At 38.8% G+C, this 20,192-nt stretch overlaps 1 protein-coding gene across 8 annotated transcripts in view; it reads right to left on the bottom strand.

Annotated features, from left to right (window-relative positions):
- The window catches only part of GULP1 (GULP PTB domain containing engulfment adaptor 1), a 144,015-nt gene that overhangs the window by 117,321 nt on the left and 6,502 nt on the right, over positions 1 to 20,192 (bottom strand). For all 8 annotated transcript variants that reach the window (XM_088167765.1, XM_088167768.1, XM_088167766.1 and 5 more), the window contains exon 2: positions 6,852 to 6,905. The gene's annotated coding sequence lies outside the window, so the exon portion shown is untranslated. The remainder of the gene's footprint in view (positions 1 to 6,851; positions 6,906 to 20,192) is intronic.

The following is a 20,192-nucleotide window of genomic DNA, read 5'->3' as shown; positions in this document are numbered from 1 at the left end:
CTAAATGAGGTTCCTACTTCACCTGAATAATTATTTAGAGACTGCTAAGCTGAAACATTCTTAGGAAAACTGCAGAGAGTGCACACGTGTACCAAGATACAAATATGTCTGTTGTGAAAAATATTTTTTCAAATACTAGATAATAAAACTGATTACAATAAAGATGAAAACTTTGCATTTATAATTACAATGTCAATACATTCCTGTAAAACAGAACTGGGCTTTGTGATTAAGAAATCAATTCAAGCATCACAGATCTTTATTGGTAAACACAAGGAGTTTCAGTCACACTAAAAGTACTTTTTGTCAAGATGCTGCTGCTTTGCGAATACAATCTCACAAAACCTATTTGTGAAGTCTGTGTTTTGAATAATGCACTATTTTGTTGTGGAGAGAAGTTCTCAAAACCTAACTCCTTACACAGAAGCAAGTGCAGCACTTTAACAAGCAGTGCAAAGATTAGAACTGCCTTTGTTCACAGAGCAACACACCGTGTGCTAGTGACTGATTTTCAAGCCTAGCTCCTGGAAGAAAAATCGACATTTTACAATGGTTTAGGACTTTGTTGCACATATAGGTACTCGATCATTATTGGACTTCCTGTATAAAAATTCTGTCATTCATCTTCTCCAACTCCAGCATCAGACAAAAGCAGCTGTTCAAAGTTCAGATCTCTTCAGTAAAGTGCTCTGAAACTTGCAGGGTAAACTCAGTGTTTGGATATTTCCCAGGAAGCCTTTCCTCCAGCAGTACTCCAGGCAGCATTCTTCTTTTACCAAATCAGCAATAAATGACAACATAAACTCTCCAAGAGCTATGAATGTTGCATGTCAAATTAGACAAGTGTCTTTTCCAACTCTTACCCTTCACTCCACTGTGGATTTTCCTCTCAAATCTCACCTCCTCAAATCCCTGACCATTCCTTTGGGAGCAACACATGATTCTCTGTCCCAGGTAGCTGCCAATTTGCTCCACAGACAAGTGAGGGGCCAATATTTTAACAACTGCTCAGTTGAAATGTATTTTTTATCCTATATTCTTAATCGGCTGTGCAGCAGTTAAATAGAAATAATTTTTTAGATATTAGAGAAATGTACTGTATTTGAGTATGAAAATATATTTCCTTATTAACTGTGTTTTCTTTAAGATATTTCTGAATTTAGAAAAAGATCATCATGTAATATTAGAATTACTAAATGTTACAATCCACAAAAAAGCTGCTAAACCCAACACACTAAAGGACTAAAAGCAAATCACTTGGTGCTTGTCAGGCATAACCTGCCAAGCTATTAGCTCTCATTTTGAAGGCTTGCATTTGCTCAATGACTGACCTGCACATTGCAGAGCCTTAGCATGAGAAATGGCTTTTAGGCTCAGCTGCTTTCTAAGTGCCATCCATCATCAGGAAAAAGAGATTATTCCTTTTACAGTCGGCTACTTTGCCAAATTCTTCTGGCTCTGTTCCATCAGTCACACCCACGGCACCCTGGGGAAAAGCAAAGCTTAGCTCTGTATCACTCTGCTCCTGCTGAAGTGCAGAATGAAAAGCAATTAGCATTTGGTGCCATTTATGAGGAAACTGAGGCGGAAAGACAGCTCTATCATTTACCAGCCCCACTCCCTGCACCAGCCAGCAGCTCACAGGGCCACGGAGAGGGAGGCTGAGAACTTAAACTGGAGGGAGTGGAGCTGGGAATATCCCATGGTTTGCATAACAGAACCATAAACAAACCCACATGCAGCAAGGGGCCCTTAGGAAGCCCTTCTAAAAATACATGTACACACACACGGTCACTGATGCAAAAAAACCATAAGGGTTATTGCTTACTGAACCAGAAGATGGTCCAGGAAGGCTCTTTTACTTTCCAGTAAGGCTTCCTCCCCATGATTTGCTTATACTCAAGAATTATAAACAAGATTCCCTTTCAAATCAAAACATCCACTCTTTCATTCACAGTACAACAATGAATACATTGCAGAACAGATTTATCTGCACCAGCAAAATAAACCCCAAATGCCTCCAAAGGTGGCCTTTGCCTGCCCCTTGTGCCCTAAAGGCTCTCCAAAAAGGTGTGCCAGGTTAAACCTTCACCCACAGTGTCCTGTGAGCACAGCACAGCAGGTTTTTGCACCCCAGCCAACAGGCATTAAAACAGATACATCCCAAGGGTTCTAGCTCCCTCCCCTCCAAGAAAAAGGCAGGACAAGGAGGAGGTCAGGACTATCAGCCCATTGTTCAAATCCAGGCCAGAAAATTAGACTTTCAGAATAGCTTTTGCCTTTCCTAACTGGACATGTAAGAGGCTCAGGAGAAAGATTACAGTCACCACTTCTCTGTTCATGGTCTGTGTACAGAGAGTGCAGGCACTTTCTAAGGAAAGGCACAGCCAGCTGGGCTCAGTTTTTCTCTCCTTCCCTTTCAATTCCAACTTCATTCTCGTAGCCACCAGCATGCAAACGGTTTCACAGCAAATTAAGGATTACAAGATCTCTTTGGGTCTCTTTGCAGTTTCACTGCAATCTGTCTGAGTAACATGCACCATTAACCTGCTTAGTGAAAACCCAGCAAGAGAAACTTGAAAATATTATCCATAAACTGAACAATCTTTCATAATGGTCTATCACTGGAAACACAAATCTGAACTTGTTTTCCACCTTTGAAAAACAGATGCCGAAACCACATTCCAAAGACATTTCCAATTTAAAATGCTACTACTACTCTTTACTGCCACGTTTAGACCTACTGTGCCAGCAGAAAACAGAGAAGTCACAAGTTCAAAGGATTCTTGAGGCTCTGACACCTAAAAGCTGTCAATAAAAGTACCATGTCCTCTACTTGACAGTCAAATAGCAAAAAGCACCTAAAGCAGCACTGTGGGCTCAGGTTTCTTGAGGGAGGAAGGGATGGCACTTAATCCCTCCTAATTCCCAAAGCAAGGTGCTTTCAGCACCACATTTGTCATCTGAAAGTCAGGCAGTGGACAAGAAACCAGCTGGTGTACATGCCAGCATGGCCCAGCAGCCTGCCCTGCTCACTGATAAAGGACAGGGAACACCCCATGCTCCACCAGCCCTACAGCAGCAGCCACTGCCCAGGCTGGGCTGGCACTTGCAGGAGGAGCTCAGGGCACTGAAGAGCTCTTGTGCAGCTGCTCTGACAGAACCTTTTCTCAGCAGATGCAATCAGCACCAAAAAGCTGCAGCCAGGGCAAACAGGCAGCAATGGACTGTCCCTTTCTCACAAGAATCCCCAGATTTGACCCCAAACCTTCACCTGGTCTACAACTCGGGCCCCTTCGTGACCAAAAAAAAAAAAAAAAACAAAGAACCACCACTTTGACCTCTTTTCCACTGCACAAAGGATGGTAGCACCAGACCACTGCATCCTGGAGTCCTTCATTCCTCTCCTTTCTTCAAGTGAAAAGTTCAGCAGCTCCCATACAAAGTGGGCTTCCCCTTGCCCAGTGCCTTCCTGGCACCTGTGTGGCTCCACCAGCAGTGGCCTTGTTTCTTTCCTCCTTTAACCAAGAAAGACTGATCAGAACACCACCAAGAACCTTCCCCTCCCCACAACAGGTAGATGTCCTGTGCATCTTATGAATCCTGACTCAAATCAGAGTGAGGAAAATGATTCCAACTATTCCTTAATCCCAAACTGCTTGCCTGGTAGCTGTGCTGCAGCTATTGGCATTCCTAGGTAGTAAAGAGGAATCAAAGGGCTGGAAAACTCAAATGTAATAAAGGAGGGGATGCTCTCTTATCTGCCTGGTTGTTGCTAACTAGAAACCAAAGTTCAATCAAGCCAGTTTTGACATTTTTTTTCTACCAAGAGGAAAACTACTTATCTTTGAATCGATGACCAACTGCAAAAAGAAAGTTATGTCAAATTAACAAGTTGTAGCACAGAGTCTGCATTAACATTTTTGACAAAAAATCCCTGTACTCAAACCTTTCCCCAAGCTGAGCAGACTCTATGTTAATTTCATTGCTTAATTAAATTTCACATTAAGTAGGGCTAATCTATGCTGTTCCAGCCTAATTACTATCTCAATTCCAAAAGTTGGTGGCTTTTTTTCCCCAAAAGAGATTAAAATGGAATTTATTCTTTAACATCTTGAGCTTCCAGTTTGTCAGGTCTACTGAATGAAGCCTTGTAGCACGGTAATAGGGACACAGCAGAAAATTCAAGGCTAAGTCAGTCTTGCTCTTCCTGAATTTATTCTGCTTTTTTTTTTTGTTATGCTAATTGAGGCTGTTGGCAAATGACTTCAGTACACTGTTAGTAATTTATGGTTTTCCTTTGTGAAAACTAAATTGCTCTAAATCTAAGGACATCCATATGTTGACATTGAAAGGAACATTTAAGTTCTGAACACAGGCTTATCAACATTCATCCTCCCCATGCCAAGGAATACTGCCTATTCCAAACTTCAGTACAATTCAAAAAGCATCAGGAGCTGGCATTCTTTAAGCTAGTCAGATATTTACCACCTTGTCCTTCAAGATGCTTTAATACACCTAGACATCCCAAAGGATGGACATAACTCATGGAAAACTACATCTGTTACAGCAAAGTTCTCTCTTATAGTGAGAAAATCTGAATCTGGAAGGGACTGGGAGCTTCCTTTTTCATTCCATATGGGCTCCACTGTTTTTTAGTTCTCATCTTAGGTAAATGCAAGCACCACTTGGCAAAAGGAAAAGAGAAAAATCACAGAGCTTATATTTTTATGAACTTCAGTAACAGATTTATTTCCTTTCCAATTTCAACCTAATAAGCTTCCAGTATTACTGTGTAAATTAACAGTACAGACAGATAGGAAGTGGGGAAGAAAGAGTCTTGCATTTATCCAACAGGTGAGGCTAAAGATGCCATGACAGAGCTCCAGATTAATGCTACTTACAGTATCTTAGCCTACCCTATGGAACCATAAGATCACATCATCACACCAGGCTTTGTTCAAGAAATAAATAAATAAACCAACAATTCACAAGGCAGTTTTTCATTAGATATTTGGCATGCTAGTAAGAGTAATCAGGGAATATAGATATAAACAACAGTTTTCTATTCATTCTGTCCCAATAAATAAGACCCTGGAAGAGTGCTTACTGTAACTAAATGTATCTAACAATTTCCACAGTGCAAGTACTAAAATTTGAGGCTTTATTCTTAGGCAGAAAGGCAAAAGCCAGAAAAAAAAAAAGGCAAGTAAGTAAAGCTCACACAGAGTCTTACACAAAGAGTGACTGTCCCATGTGACAAGCACCAGCAGAAAGAGCCCATTTATATTTCTCTGTCTCCAACAATCACAGCTGAAATGTATCTTTAGGAGCCTGATCTGAAGTTGAGATGACTTTCAGTATACTGCTGATTCTGCAGAACTCATATTTCTGGACTCTGCCATAGACCAACATAGCCTGATGCCTGGGAACACCACGTGAGGGCTGAAGACACACCAAATTCTGCCTTCAAACACCACCTCTTTATAGACAAGATTTATCTATGTTAAAAACAAGCCCCAAAAAAAGAAAAAAAAAAAAATCCCACTAAAACCCCAAAACAACTTGCAAAACTCCAGCAACCTGTTTCCATAAGACTTTCATTAAGCTAAGAAGCCAAAGCTCATAGTTTGTGGCAGAATATCAGACCATGTAGCTGTTTCTCAGAAATATTTTAATCAAGAAATTTCAGCATCAGCTGTGATGCTTGACAGGTGCCAGAACATCATCACATGTTGCACAGTGTAAGTCCCCACTCAGAGCACAGCCCATGCTGTTTAACACTGCTCGTGGCAGAGTATGCGAGTACATCCTCTCACCCCACACTCCTTTATTTAATCAAATCACATGCCTTGGATCAAAAATACAATCGTAGTTTTCTAACAAACCATACAGATTAATATTCAGCTTCCTCTTGAGAGAAATTAATTACAAAGGTTTGTAAGGAAGTCAGGTAACAAAAATATCAGTTTTATGTTAAGTCTTGCTATGACTTCATCAGGAACAAATCCCTACCTAGCTACTTCAGCACATAAACATCAAGTTCTAAAACTGATTTTCCCTTCCCAACTCCCCAGAACACACCCTGTAATTTATACCAGTAACCCAAATCCTACAGCAAATCTCAGAATCCTACTAATTTCAAAATGCACCTGACCTGGCCAGTGATACTGGCTCCTTGTACCAGAATGCAACAACTTGAATGGAAATTAAACCAATGGAATAAATTCAACAGAAGGTCACAAGTGTAACTTGTAAATTACTACACTTCCCCACAAAACTGACCCAGTAAAAAAGCAGATCCGTGTTCTCTCAAAGCAATGATGACAACCTCACTGTGAAGACACATCACCTAAAGCACTGACACCTACATCTGCACGTTCTGTGAACTAAGCCAGTCGAGCACTGAAATAAAAGTAAAGCAACAGATAAAATAATCAGCCTGTGAAAGTGAGATAAATAATGGTCAAGAAAAGGCACATCAAGGAACCATGAATTTGTAATAAAAATTGACTTAGGTCTGAAGATATGTGCTGGATATAAAGATTTTAACCACACTTGCCTAGGATAAGCATTAGCTTTCACTATTCCACAATTATTATGGTTTCAGGAGCCCTGCAGTGACAACAGAAGCATTCTGATGGAAAAAGGACCATAGGTGTTTACAGATTTTCCCCTGTGTAAACAGCACACTAAAACCTCCTGTAATAGTTCAGTTCCAACAACAAACAGAAATTACGTCTATTCACATCAGATCATCAATATATGGGATCAGCTGTTCATGCTAGTAAGCACATTTATGTGAGGAAATGTAGATACACAGTAAAACAAAAAAAAAGTTTTTACTGAACCTGATCTAGTGGTTCCCTCCTCTCCACGTGTCTTGCATCTCACCTGGAGGGTACCTGTCAAAGTTCAGAAATCACAATCATTAGATCAAACTCTTTAAATGATTTTTAAATGTGCAATCCATACTTGCATATATTGCTAATACTTAGGACATCAAGTTTATCCGGCCTAATAATTTTGTCAGACATGACCCAAGAGATTATTTGCAGTACAGTTGAACCTTTTTAAACACACAGAGGAAAAATTTGCCAGTGCCAAGGACTAATTAACTCCCAAGGGCTGAACACATGTAAGGATTCTGGGGACATGTGTTCTCTGGGAGATGTATCCACTACAACTGTCCCCAAGAATTTCCAAGACTCCTGTAAGATCTTATGACAAATCACTTAAGAGCCTTCTTTGGGCAATTTTACCATGTCTAGTAGAGAGGCCTTGTGTATTAAAAAGGCACAAAGTGTTCAATAATCTCATCAAATGCACGCTTTCCTCAAACACTGCAGATTAAAATATGTTTTCATAAGCGGATGCATTTCCTCTGAAGTTATCAAATGTGGATAAACAAAACAGAAAGGACAATTTTCAGTGACCTCAAGAGGTGCATGTTTAAAAAAAAAAAAAAAAAAAAAAGTATCAACATCCCCAGAGAAACCAAGCTTTCCAATGCAAAAAGTGAGGTGTTCACCACAGAATTGTGGGCACAGAAAAGCTCAGCAGTCCTTGCCCTACAGGCTTATGCACCTGGGATAAGGTCCACAGGTCATTCTTCACACCTGTCACAGGAATTTGTACTCTGCCATCTTAACATCCAAGAGAAGCCCTTGATCTTTTTCACCACTAGGAAAAAAAAAAAAAAAACAACAAAAAACAGTATTTCTGGGATCCAGCCAGTGAAGTCATGCAAAAGCATAACAGTGACAGTTAATTACTTGCTAATCATGCTTTGGTTTCAGGATGAATGCCACCAGAAGTACTTCATTTATTCTTTTCATTGATATTAGACATTCATTGTTACAATTACAAAAATTTAATGCATACAATTCCAGAAGACTGTCTCTAACTGACAAATTCTTGAAAAAAAGCTCATTTTTGTGTGTGTGGCTTGAAGAGATCATTCCACAAACCCCATGCTGTTCAGAGCTGATGTGTACTGAGAAAAGTATGGAATTTGAGAGAAGCCAAATGGCAAAAGTTAAATATTTTGGTGTCAAAGCACCCATCATAGTTTAATTCAAACTTAGCACATTCTTCACACTTTTGAGACATGAGATCCAGAGACTTGTCACAACTGTACAATTTTTTCCACTAGTTTTTATGGACAAGGGTCAATGGATTATTTTTCCTTGACAAGAGTGTGACATTTCAAAGTTGCCTTTCACCACAGAGCTCTCTGTAGTTTCAGAACAAAGAGACTGCATATTTCCTTTATACACATTGTTAGGCAATCAGAAAACATTCAAAATTATTTCAAAATTAATAAAGACAAGCTTTATGTAAGCATGAGCACAATTTTATTTCCGGGCTCACTTATGCTTAAAGAGTTCTAAAACTTGAATATGGTCAACATAAAATGTTAAACATTGACATCCCAGTTGACAACGACCTTGTGTTAAATTATTAAGGAACAACAGAATAGCTGATATTTCCATGAGCATGGCTTAGAACTGGATATGCTACCAAACACACGTAGATGGATCATTAGAGGGCCATAACTAATGATCACTGCCATACACTGGGCCTCCACAACACTGCCTGTCATCAATATCTATTAGCAGAAGGCTGCAATATAAACATTTATAAAGCAGACACAATACACCAGCTAAACCACTAATGCATGTAATTGCTAACAGAGCCATATGCTGAAAATTCATCTCTCTTTACATTTAACTTTTACAACCTAGGCAAATCAGACAACTGTCTAGCCCACAGTCTTCCAAAATTGCTTACTGAATAAAAAAAATGTAATCAGCTGCCAGTTCAATTGTTTTTACAACATTCTACATAAAACAAATGAGGTCTGCTGCCCTGACTTGTGAAAGAGCTCCAATAAATGCCAATTACAAGAGCAATTAGGGGATCAAATCTGACATCACAGGTTTCTCTATAAGATATAAGCTCAATGACTTTTTTTATAAGCTAATTAGTCATGGACTCTGAACAAGAAACAGATGATCCAAAAACAATGATTCTGCAAAAGTGTGTGCTAACAAACCCCATAAGGGCAACCCCCCAGCTTTCCAATAGGAATTCTATCTGTGACTGTCAACTCCTTCAACTATATTGATAATAACAATCTAAATTATGAACAAGGACATATTAAGTATTCCAAGCATGATCAGCTTCCGTAAAGTTCTTACAAATCCTGGATTTACCAATATTTCTTTTGGCAGAAGCAATGATGTTAATCAAATATGAGATAAATCTGCAGGGATTGCACAAGAGGAGGAAAGAAGGAATTCCCCCATAATACAGTGAACTTGTCTCTTCCTAAAGGAACAGAGGACAGCAGGAAGTGGGTGCTTCAATTGAAAACTCCTGTCACAAAAAGACAAGCCTGACCACCAGCACAGCCCGAAAGAAGAAATGTAGTTTGATTTTCTGAAAACTGAAGTCCTCTGTCGTGAAATGGGAAAATGTTGTCCATATGATCATAGTTGGGATTCCTTTATGTGTAGCCATGATGACAGTATGTGATTGTGCAATGACTTTTTCTGCAGGCTATTGCCTTGTTCTGTACACGAAAGAGAAGCAGTTCATCAAATGAACATCTTGTCTGAAGTTCCTTTGCAAAGCCTGGTGGCATTACATGCCACAAACTCCTCAAAGGGCACCCTGAAGCCAAAGGACACTCAAGAGACAGCTCTCACCAGAGCACTCGATGGTCCACAATCTTGAGTGTATTTCAAAAATAGCCTTGTCATTATTTTACATTTAGTCAGTGTGACTACTCAACATAACAGAATTGGGCGTCTCAATCTGAAACGATTATCAAGCATTTTGCTGTCTTGTCTAGTGAAAGTCTTAAACTCAGCTACATTCAAACAGATTTGCTGCAGGTGCAGTAAAACCTGGCAGAAACTACACAAACAACCTGCCAAGGAAACATGTGCAAGCCCTCAGGTGTTATTTCCAAAAGAGCTATAAAATGTGGAGTATTTTATGATCAAAGCAGGCTGCCCTTGATTTTCAGGTATGAGAGTCAGCATTTTCTCAAATCACATCCAAGACCTAGAGGCAGGTACTCCTAACATCAGCAAAAAGCTTCCTACAGCACCTTGACCACTACCCATTAGGAAAAACCAGGTAGGGTTGGGAATCACATTCCCCAGAATAATATTTGACTGGTTAACTTCCATTTAAGGGTCTGGAGAGACCAATAAGTTTTCAAGGAAGAAATTGTGTCTTTCTATCACATGCCAGATAAACCCTTTGTGTTTTTCTCTGGGAGCACACTGACTTATACATGTACACAGATCTTGGAAAAAAATGCCACCCCACAGAGAAGCCACATCAAATCTTTAGGCTACTTCTCACACAGGGGCAGTGCAAAAACAAACCAGGCAACGCAGACAGAAGTTTTATATCAAGCCACAGCTTTCCTCAGCCTAACATACAGGCATAACCCTTTTTCCTCATTAAAATTACAACCTAGCTGATATCAAAATTAGCCTGAAGGTCTCTCTCAACATGCTTCTCCAAATAAATTATGACTAAGTTACTCCAGATGTCTTACAACACATCAAATATGCTATGACACAAGTGCTAGAAAATCTAATAAAACTCTAACAATAATAATGGTCAAGAAACTACTAAAAAGATTCTGACCACACTCATGTACTAACTGATGCAGAGACAGCCAGACATTGCACCAAGAAATACAGAAATATACGTGGAATAAGCAGAGAGGCAGCAATGTATGGGCACAGCATGGAAATTGGATATTTCCATGGGTTGCCTTTCACCATCCCATTCAGGACTGATGCCATGAAACCCACACGTCCTCTGAAACCTCACACTGTTTACAGCCATGTCTCAAACACCCTGGCACTCCTGAACTGCCTTAAAAGTGAAGCATGCTGACATGGCTCTGGAAGCAAGCACAGCATTTCTGGAATGGAGCTCTTCCTGGTTCACTTAAACCAGGAGCTGCCTTCAGTTCTGTCTGCACTCTGGTGTGCAAGTTCATCACCTCAAGTATGGGACTGGACTTTTTTCCTTCATTTAGAAGACTCTTCACAGATTCACCAAAGTTGTCATGATATGCATTTTTATTTTTCCCCTCTCCTTTACTCTTGTAAAGGAGTAATTTTGTAACCATATGATGCTACTGCATTGAGGGTCAGAGTTCAACAAACAGAACTAAACACAAGCACATGAAAAGAAGCACAGCAAGCACTCTCAAAAAAATCTTGCAGTGACTTATAGGTACTAATTTCAGCAGAAGACTTTTGTAGAGTGCAACTGCATATTCTCCAAAAACCAATTCAAGAAACCATAAAAACCGAAATTACATTGGCTTTGCTACTTCACAAATCAAAATCCTCATTAGACACACCCCATGCACAGCCACTCACATTTACAGAATTATCAGCTACTCAGACTTATCTCAACGAAAGCAGCCCCATAAATGAATCACAATCACCTCAAGAACTGTTAGTCTGGGATTGTGACTGGACATAGTGACATACTTGCTAGGCAGCATGGAATGATATTTTGGTTGCACCTGGATTATATAGAATAAGACTGCAAATTCTGGATTTATTAAAAACAAGGTTTCTTTTTGGGGACTGAATGTTTTTTTACTGAAGCTTACAAACATAAGTAAAACAGACTACTTAGTATAACCAATAATTTTTTTAAGTAAGGATCTAGGTAATCAAGTATTCAGACAATCTCAAGTAGAAATATTGAAATGCAAGAATAGACATTTTAAATATTTTGACTGCAATACACAATCCAGCTAGACACACTGATAAGTTACCTCGAGCCCAAACACTAAATTGTGTGCTTGTGTAGGATATAATATGCAGAGAGACTTAGGAATATTTTCTGTTTTCAAGCAATAAATATAAATTCAAGATGTGTCAACAATATAACCAATGGACTAAACAGATGTAGATGCACAAAACTTAAAGGATAAGCCTTTACTTCTCTGCCCCAAATCCTGCTCTTTAGATTCTTGTTTCACCACAAGGAAACCTTCCATCCTAATCTTTGTGTTTTCAGTCCAGAGCTCTGTACAATCCCATATATTCTTCTTTCACAGCTATCACCATATTCAGTGTGCATTTTAGGACTGGAAGAGAAGCAGGACACTGATGACACTATTATTTCAAAGTTTAGGACATCAGGATTAATGTATTCCATTCACTCATATTGTATATAAAACAAACAGACCAACCAACTAAAAACATCCCCCACAACTATGATTATTGCTATAACAGAAACGACAGACTTTTTTTTATTACTTCTACTTGAAGAATTGAGAAAAGCATATTTTAAGCACATTAATAGTTATCATAAATCTCCAAAAAGACTTGATTAAACTTGAGATATCGTCACTTCACATCTTAGAGTAGTACTTGGTCTTTAGATCAGTAGTGTATTTCAGCTAAAATTATATACAGTGTTTTCTTCAGGACATTTGCATTTCTCATCACAGAAGAGAACAATAATAGGAAAAGCCTCCTTTGCAAAACATATTAAGTATGAAAAAAAAAATAAATAAATCACAAGAGACTAAAAATGTCCTATCCATGACATCATCCCAAAGCAGCAGATGAAAGGAAAACCATTTTGAACAAGACTCATCTTTTCATCCAGAGGAGAACATCAGGTCATATTTAAACCCAGGAGGTCTTGATACATCTTATCACCTATCATCTACATCATAAAGGGAAAATCTGAGTATGTGGAGAATCACAAAGTGGTCAGAATAAAAGGGTATTTGTGAAACACCATAGAGATGGAAATTGCATCCTCAGTGTCTGAGTCAGACCTTGTTTTCTCCTGAGCAATTCCAGATGGGGATCAGGCACAAAGAACAAATGTGGAGATATTCTTTCAGATTCCCAATTCTTGCTTTCATCAATTAAGTTATCACTAACTCCTGTGAATTAACTGAGACATTCAGATGGACACACACATTTTCAAAAAATGTGGTGGAGAAATAGAGATATAAAAGGAATAATGGAGAATATAAAGAGGGCAAAAAAGCAGCTCAAACAGACAGCTGAAAAACACATGAAAGATGAAAGCAAAATTTAATGTTTAAAAACTTTGTCATATTAAAATGAATCGTAAGAAGAAAAAAAACCAAACCTGCAAGCATGGACAAAATTAACAAACATCAAACAAAAAGCAGCAGAATTGCTGTATAGAAAAGGTACCAATCAAACAGGCACAGCTGATGAAGCAACCCAGTAAATGGCAAGACCCTAAAATTCTTTCATGTAATAAGAGTAACCTTCAAAACCTCTATATGGACATTACTACACAGCTGCCAGCAAGGGGAGAACAGACACAGGCAGCACACAAGATTTTCTCCTTCAGTTTTTGGTTTCATTTGAGAGCACCAAAGCATGCCAAGCCATAAAAAAAACCCCCAAAATAAATACAAAAAACCTGGCAAGTCTGAATCTTGTGCAGATAGAGGAAGAGGTCATTTAGAACATTGCTGAGCCAAGAATATTGAAATGACATCTGAACACAACCAAACTATGCAGTTTTAAAGCTGTCCAGACTTCTGAAGGAGTATTTGTAAGAAGAAAAATTGGCTGCTGATCCTGGGAACATATGGAATGCATACAGGCCACCTACAGCAAACTGAGAATTCCATAGAAAAACAGGTAAGCTATTAGATTGATAGCCCACTCCCAAAAAATCTGGAACACTGAATAGACATGGGCAAGACAAGGCAATTTATGTATACTGTACACATGTTGGATGTGATGTGCCAGTTATGCTGAAGCACAGCTGAGTAAAAGACTCTACTGAAAAAGCAGACTGGAGAGGGCTAAAACAAAAGTTTCAAGAAAACAGAATGTGATAAAATGTGATAAAAATAGAAGAGAAATAAAAGATGACTGAACTGCATAAGCATGATAAAGAATTCACAATAAAATTCACAATGCTGTCCACCTATAAGGCTGCTCCAAAACAAAGTGCTGGCAAGGTTGCATCCATTATGACAGGACTTACTAGATTAATTTTCATGACCAAGAAAAAAGAACACTTTTTATCAGGGATTTTATTACAGCTAACTGTTACTAAAACTCAGCAGATTTAGATGATAAGCAAGAATCCACTTTTTCAACCCCATCATCCTCCAGTCAGCTGCATGTCTCCTACAGGGACACTGATGCTAATCTCTTTTTTAAGAATTCATCAGATTTTGTGAAATGCATGAAAATTTTGTTGGATGACTCCAACAAGTTACAAAATCATTGACAAGGAGAGAGGAAAAAGGAAAAATGAGACTACTCTGCTGCAGCCCAATTCCAGTAGAGACTAGCTCAAAAAAAAAAAAAAAAAAACCAACCCAGTTTAAATAGTCTGCCTTCTTTTTAAAGATCAGTCCCTTGAACACCTGAATCCTCCTCTCTTCCAGCACCAGCAACATCATTAACTGTAAAAAGATCTGCCAAAAGGCAATTAAGTTCTGGCAGGCTGTTCCAAACCTTACAAAAGTGGGGATTCAAAGGCAAAATTCTATCTGTAGCAATAGCATATTTTAAATGGGGGTGAGCAGGGGACAACTGCCACTGGACAAGACAGACCCACCACATTGTTTGTTGCAACTTCTGTTTATTTTCTGTTATTAATTACTAGATAAGCAGAGTTCTGGTACATTCAAAAGTCAATACGTTTCTCATTTTTAAAGAGAGGTGAGAACCAGGAAAAAGCTTTTCTGGGTTTTTTTTGTTAGTTTTGTTGTGATAGAGCTCAGCAGGAAAACAAAACAAACCTTCCTAATACACACACATAGGAACCTGAATTCATGATAAAGCTAAATAAACGGGATATGGTAACAACAAACTTTCTGCTTTTCTGCACTACAGCACTGTTCATCCTCACTAAAAGTGGGGTGCCTTGAGGAGCATTAAAGTACACGAGTGAAGGCCAGATAGACCACGTCCATGGGGATAAATCTGTTCTGGTCAGGTCATGAAGGAACTACACTCCAAGGAAACCAGTGCATGACAAACCAATGTCTGGGGTTTATATCTACTTGGAAAAGCAACTGTATTGCAGCTTATTCTGTTGCTCCACAGTCAGACTGAACTTGTCTAAATTAACTTCTTCCCAATTCTTGGTCATACTTGAGCCAGTTCCCAATGCCAGACCAAAAATACCTGAGTCAGCACCAAGAGAAAGGTGCACTAGACATGAAAAGGGTAGCAACATATGGAGAAATGCTTCAACCACCATCTCAGGAGCGTCATTTCACTCTAAATGACTTCCAGAACTACAGGGTGAACATCTTGACACCCTGAGAAGTCAGACAGACATGAGCAGGATTCCTACATCCATACAAAACAGAACAAATAACCTTTGCAACGCAGTTTTTCACATTTCAGCTCTCACACTAGCCAGTACTTCACCATGTATACCAGTTTTCCTAATATCCACGTGCCAGGGCAGACTCAAATAATTGACACATTTCCAAATAAGTGACAAGATAGGAGTGAGCAGAAAACACCCTCCCCACCCTTCACCCTTCCACAGCATCAGAGGCTCAGAGTAGAGCTAATAAGTTGCTTTCTCCAGACGTGCTACAAATATATTTGAGCTGCAGCATCTCTTTGAAGATCTTACCTTGTAAAATGTTCCCAGGTATATTGTGAAACACAAATTTCAGGAATCTGTCAAGATATGTCAAGATTCCACCAAGTTTGTCAGCTAAGAAGAAATACATTTGATTCTACCTTAGACAAACACAATCTATCGTAGACAAATACTGCCTGGGACTTGTATTTGTGTCACGTTTTCCAAAAAGCAGCTGAAATAATACACAATTGAATATTGCTGTCTAGGGGGAAAAGAAGTATTTAGACCATAAACAAACAGGATCAAATTACCGAGAAATACACATGCCTTGCAGCGAGCACAAGAAACACCACAGCAAATAACATACATAAATATTCTTCAAAAGCATCTGGCAAAATTCACCATAATGAATTCAAAGTATTCAAGCAATTACTTCCAGCCAACCACTTACTTCTTTCAGAACTGAGATCCTTGGCATTTTATTATGTTCTTTACTGTCAAGGCATATTTCTCCAGCAGTTTGATTTTTTTTTTCCTCCCCAGCCATTTGGCTAAGCAACTAAGTCACTTATTCAGTAACTTCCAGATGACCTGGCAAATGGAATTGATTTGGATTAAATAGCAACAGATTATTTCAGTGGTTAAGTAGTCATGGGTATGCCAGTAACATAACACATCTCAAATATATTCCACTAATCCTATCAAGTATGCTTTTACTTATCTTTCAATAAACATCTATTTTATGGTCCATTTCTTCGTACCTTCTAATCACAGCTCAACATCAAAAAAACCTGAAATCCCAAACTGAAAAGCACACAGAGTCACAACAAAGATAATTTTCTGAGTAACAGGTACATAAGAGACTGCTATGGAATCATTAGTGTTTACAACTATAAGCATATTTACTGCTTTCCATCCTTTACAGGACAGATTTGTTACAGTTGAAAGCTTTCCCTTCAGGGCCTTTTACAGAAGCACATATATCCCACAGATATGCCACAACCCATAAAGTTGTCTCAGTAAGGCACAACACAACTGTTCTCCTGGGGTTTCTTGAGAGTACAAGGACAAGAGGAAGAAAGGGACAAGGAAAAAGGAAGGAAAAGGTGTGCAGGCAAGAGAGGGAAACTATACCTCTAGTTTAGAGCTGAAAGGATTTAAACTCATCTAAACCAGAAGTCTTTTCCATTCCCCACCTTTTGCTTGCTCAGATTTTGTTTATTTTTCTGACTCATTACTCAAAAATTTCCTAGATCCTAATCAAGTCTAACAATGCTTCAGAGGAAACTCAACTCCAAAATGGGAAGGGGGAGAAAGTCTTATTTAGGAATTCTTCATAAGTCATTAAATTATAAAAACTCAGGATATCCTCCAGGAATGGTAAGAAAAATGCTGCATAATGAAGTACAATATCCTTCAGTCATCAAAACAAGACTTGGCTCTGAATTCTGGATGTCAAGAGCTTAGATGATGACTGTTCATTCTTATATTGCACTTGTGTTTGAAGTGCCCCAGATTCTTCCAGGAGTAGTTTGGAATTAATGTAAGATTCAAGCCAAAAGCATCACAGATGAGGAAATCTCACTGTCAGTGGTCAGCAAAGATATCTGTACACACAAAGTATATGAATCAGAGTCTCCCCAAAAAGCCTCTGTTGTCAGAGAGCCTCTAGAAGAAGCAGCTTTCTACTCCATTTTAAATTATCACCTTGGCCAACACCAGGCTACACATGATGCATCTCATCAAAAGCTTCATCTGTGAGCAATTGAAAACTATTCACTTTACTATACCACCTTTCATTTGTATTAACTCTACATCATTTTCTCATCTGGCTTCAAATACACAAGCAAATGACATTGTATCTATTTTTATAGTGACTACATTTCTATCTTCAGAGATTTAGAAGTAAAGATCATGTCATTGCTTTATTTATGAAATCTGAGAATTTAAGAGACAAAACAGACTAATATGAGAATAAAATTCAGATAAAGAAAGATATTTCATAAATGCCTTCTAGTTAAATAAAATAACATCTGTTTTTAAGATACCCTTTATCCTATTAGATTCAACCTCGGGACAAACAAGGCTAAGTAAGAGTGCAAACTGTTCACTAAAGCATGTCAGTCTTTTCTGAGTCTGAGGCGGGGTTTAGAATTCATGGTGCAAATTTTACATTTTGAAAACAGAGAAGCCTAAAAGCTACCAGGTATACAAGAAACAAGTTAAGTATGTGTATTAGCATGTACATCTAGCTTGCCAGCTAATACGAAATGCCCACGTAGAATCATCTTATTTCATAATTATCTATTTTAATTGGATAGCTACATGAAGCAAGGTGCCATGACATCATATTATTGCTAAGGATTCACACCCTCTGCTTCTCCTCCTCAGAAAACCCAACAACAGAAGCGAAAATCTAAGCAGAGTGACAATTTTACAATTTTACATCTATTGCTGTGGATAATGGCCAGCATTTCCACTTTTGTGCAAGACCAGAGAAACAAACACCACACAGAACACGGGGCACTGAAGCAGTTCCTCAAAAGTATGGCACATTATCCTCGCCTACTGTGACACAAACCCTCCTTCCTTGCAGCAGCACTGTCACTTGTGCAGATAAACCCATTTTCATGCTGCAAATCAGCACGAAAGCCAAGCAAACAACCTGCTTGTTTCTAAGAGAAATAATCAACAGTGCTGTCAGCTGCACTTGAGTTTCCTGACAGATCACTGCAACACCCATGTAGGCTCTGCTCACTTTGAGCTTTGCACACTGGCAGATTTGCAGTGGCTGTAGCCACCAGCTGTCTGATGCCATCCCAGTCAAAACCAGTAAAAAAGAGCCACACAGCTGTACTGGCAGCTGGGGCTATGTCTTGGGGTAACTTTATGATGCTTCTATGCCCAGTCATCTGTTCTGTTACTGTTTAAGTTTTACGGCTTTAAAACTAGTTTCAAGAGTAAAACGAAAAAAAAAAAATGCAAAACTTGTTAACAAAAACTGCACTTGCTCCCCCCTGCTTGCTTCACACAGACTGTGTTGTCTGCAGTAAACAGCAGGAAAAAAGCTCTCCTTTGCTTTTGGTTACTTTTTCTAGCTAGCTGAGGCAAAAAAACTCCCTGGACTATAGCATTTTTTTTCCTTTTTCTTGAAATTATTCAAACCTACTTTGAACTAAAAACCCAAAAAACCACCATAAGCGCACACCTGTAGCCAACCAGGCCTAGCCTAAGCTGTAGCATTTCCCAGCACCATAAGGACTGATAACAGACTAAGTAATATCGGCTACAACCCACAGAAAAACCTGCTAAATTTGTCATCTCTTCAGAGCAGTGAGAAGTTTTACTAGTTAGTATTGTTCATTTTTGTGCTAGAAAATACTTTACCTGTTAAATAAACAAATTTTTTTTCCATTTATCTCTAAAAAAAAAGTTTCCCCTAACCAGCTGGGGGAGGGACTGCTTAAATCTGTTTCCTAAAATAAAATAAAAAAAAATTCAGAAGTTTCCTCCCAAATTTACCCTAAACCAAAACAGGGTATTATTACCCATGCAAGCACATCATTCCATGCAGCATGACTGAAATGCCAAAATGATTTGGATTCAGGAATTACTCTTCTTATCAGAGAAGAAAATTACTAACACAAAACCAGTCTAACAGCTTAATAGCTAGATTCAATATCCTCAGCTATAAAATACAGGGCTAGGAACCAAGACCTCTGGGAGATGTACTTAATTTTCAAAGAGAAAACAATAAATAGCTCATTTGCTCTTCTAGATGATTACATTTGTTGTTCATGACAGAGAGCTTGTGACAGATACATGGGATTGCCAGTCAGTATGGCCAGGTTAAAGCACAGCTTGCAGATTCTGCTGTTTTTCAGTGCAGAAACAATAGGCCCTGGGAGAACTTAGGCTGGGAACTAAAGTTCCCAAGTGCCCTCTCCAAGATTGGCTGGTTCATTAGGTACAGTTTCAAACCCTTGGGGACTAAACCAGAAACAGAGATCACCTCACAGAATGGGATGAGAGGGAAGATAGGGAATTTTTACAAGTTGGAACACTTCTAGGCGAGTTCTTCCAAAGAAACCTAATATGCTTTTAAAAGAATAAAAAGTAGAATTAGCAGTGGAAAGCCCCACTGAAGTAGAAGGAGCACAAGAATTTTAACCACTAGCATACTAACAGCTTTAAGTGGCTGTGTAAGAAAATGTTACTTTACATGCTCCTTTCCCAGCCACGGGCATTGGCCCAGCCCCACTCTTATCTCACCACCCTGCACAAAAATATGTACAAAGACAAAACCAACCCATCACCAAGAAAAAACAACTGCAAACTCTGATTACAAGAAAATATATGAAGCACTGCATTGGTAGCTACACATCAGCCGTTTCATCCAGTCAGGTGAAAACTAGAAATTCTCTCTCAACAATATTGGCATTACACACATTGACATACCTGTTCAGCAGTGTTGACATACTGCATTTCACACCACAAAACACAGCAAAAGCAAACAATTAAGTGCAATTACTATATGGCACAGAAAGATTAGGGAATTAGCAACAGCTCCAGCTGCA

The sequence above is a fragment of the Sturnus vulgaris genome, chromosome 7 (assembly GCF_052056855.1).
Source record: "Sturnus vulgaris isolate bStuVul1 chromosome 7, bStuVul1.hap1, whole genome shotgun sequence".
Lineage (NCBI taxonomy): Eukaryota > Metazoa > Chordata > Aves > Passeriformes > Sturnidae > Sturnus > Sturnus vulgaris.
This window is presented reverse-complemented; position numbering and strand designations above follow the sequence as displayed.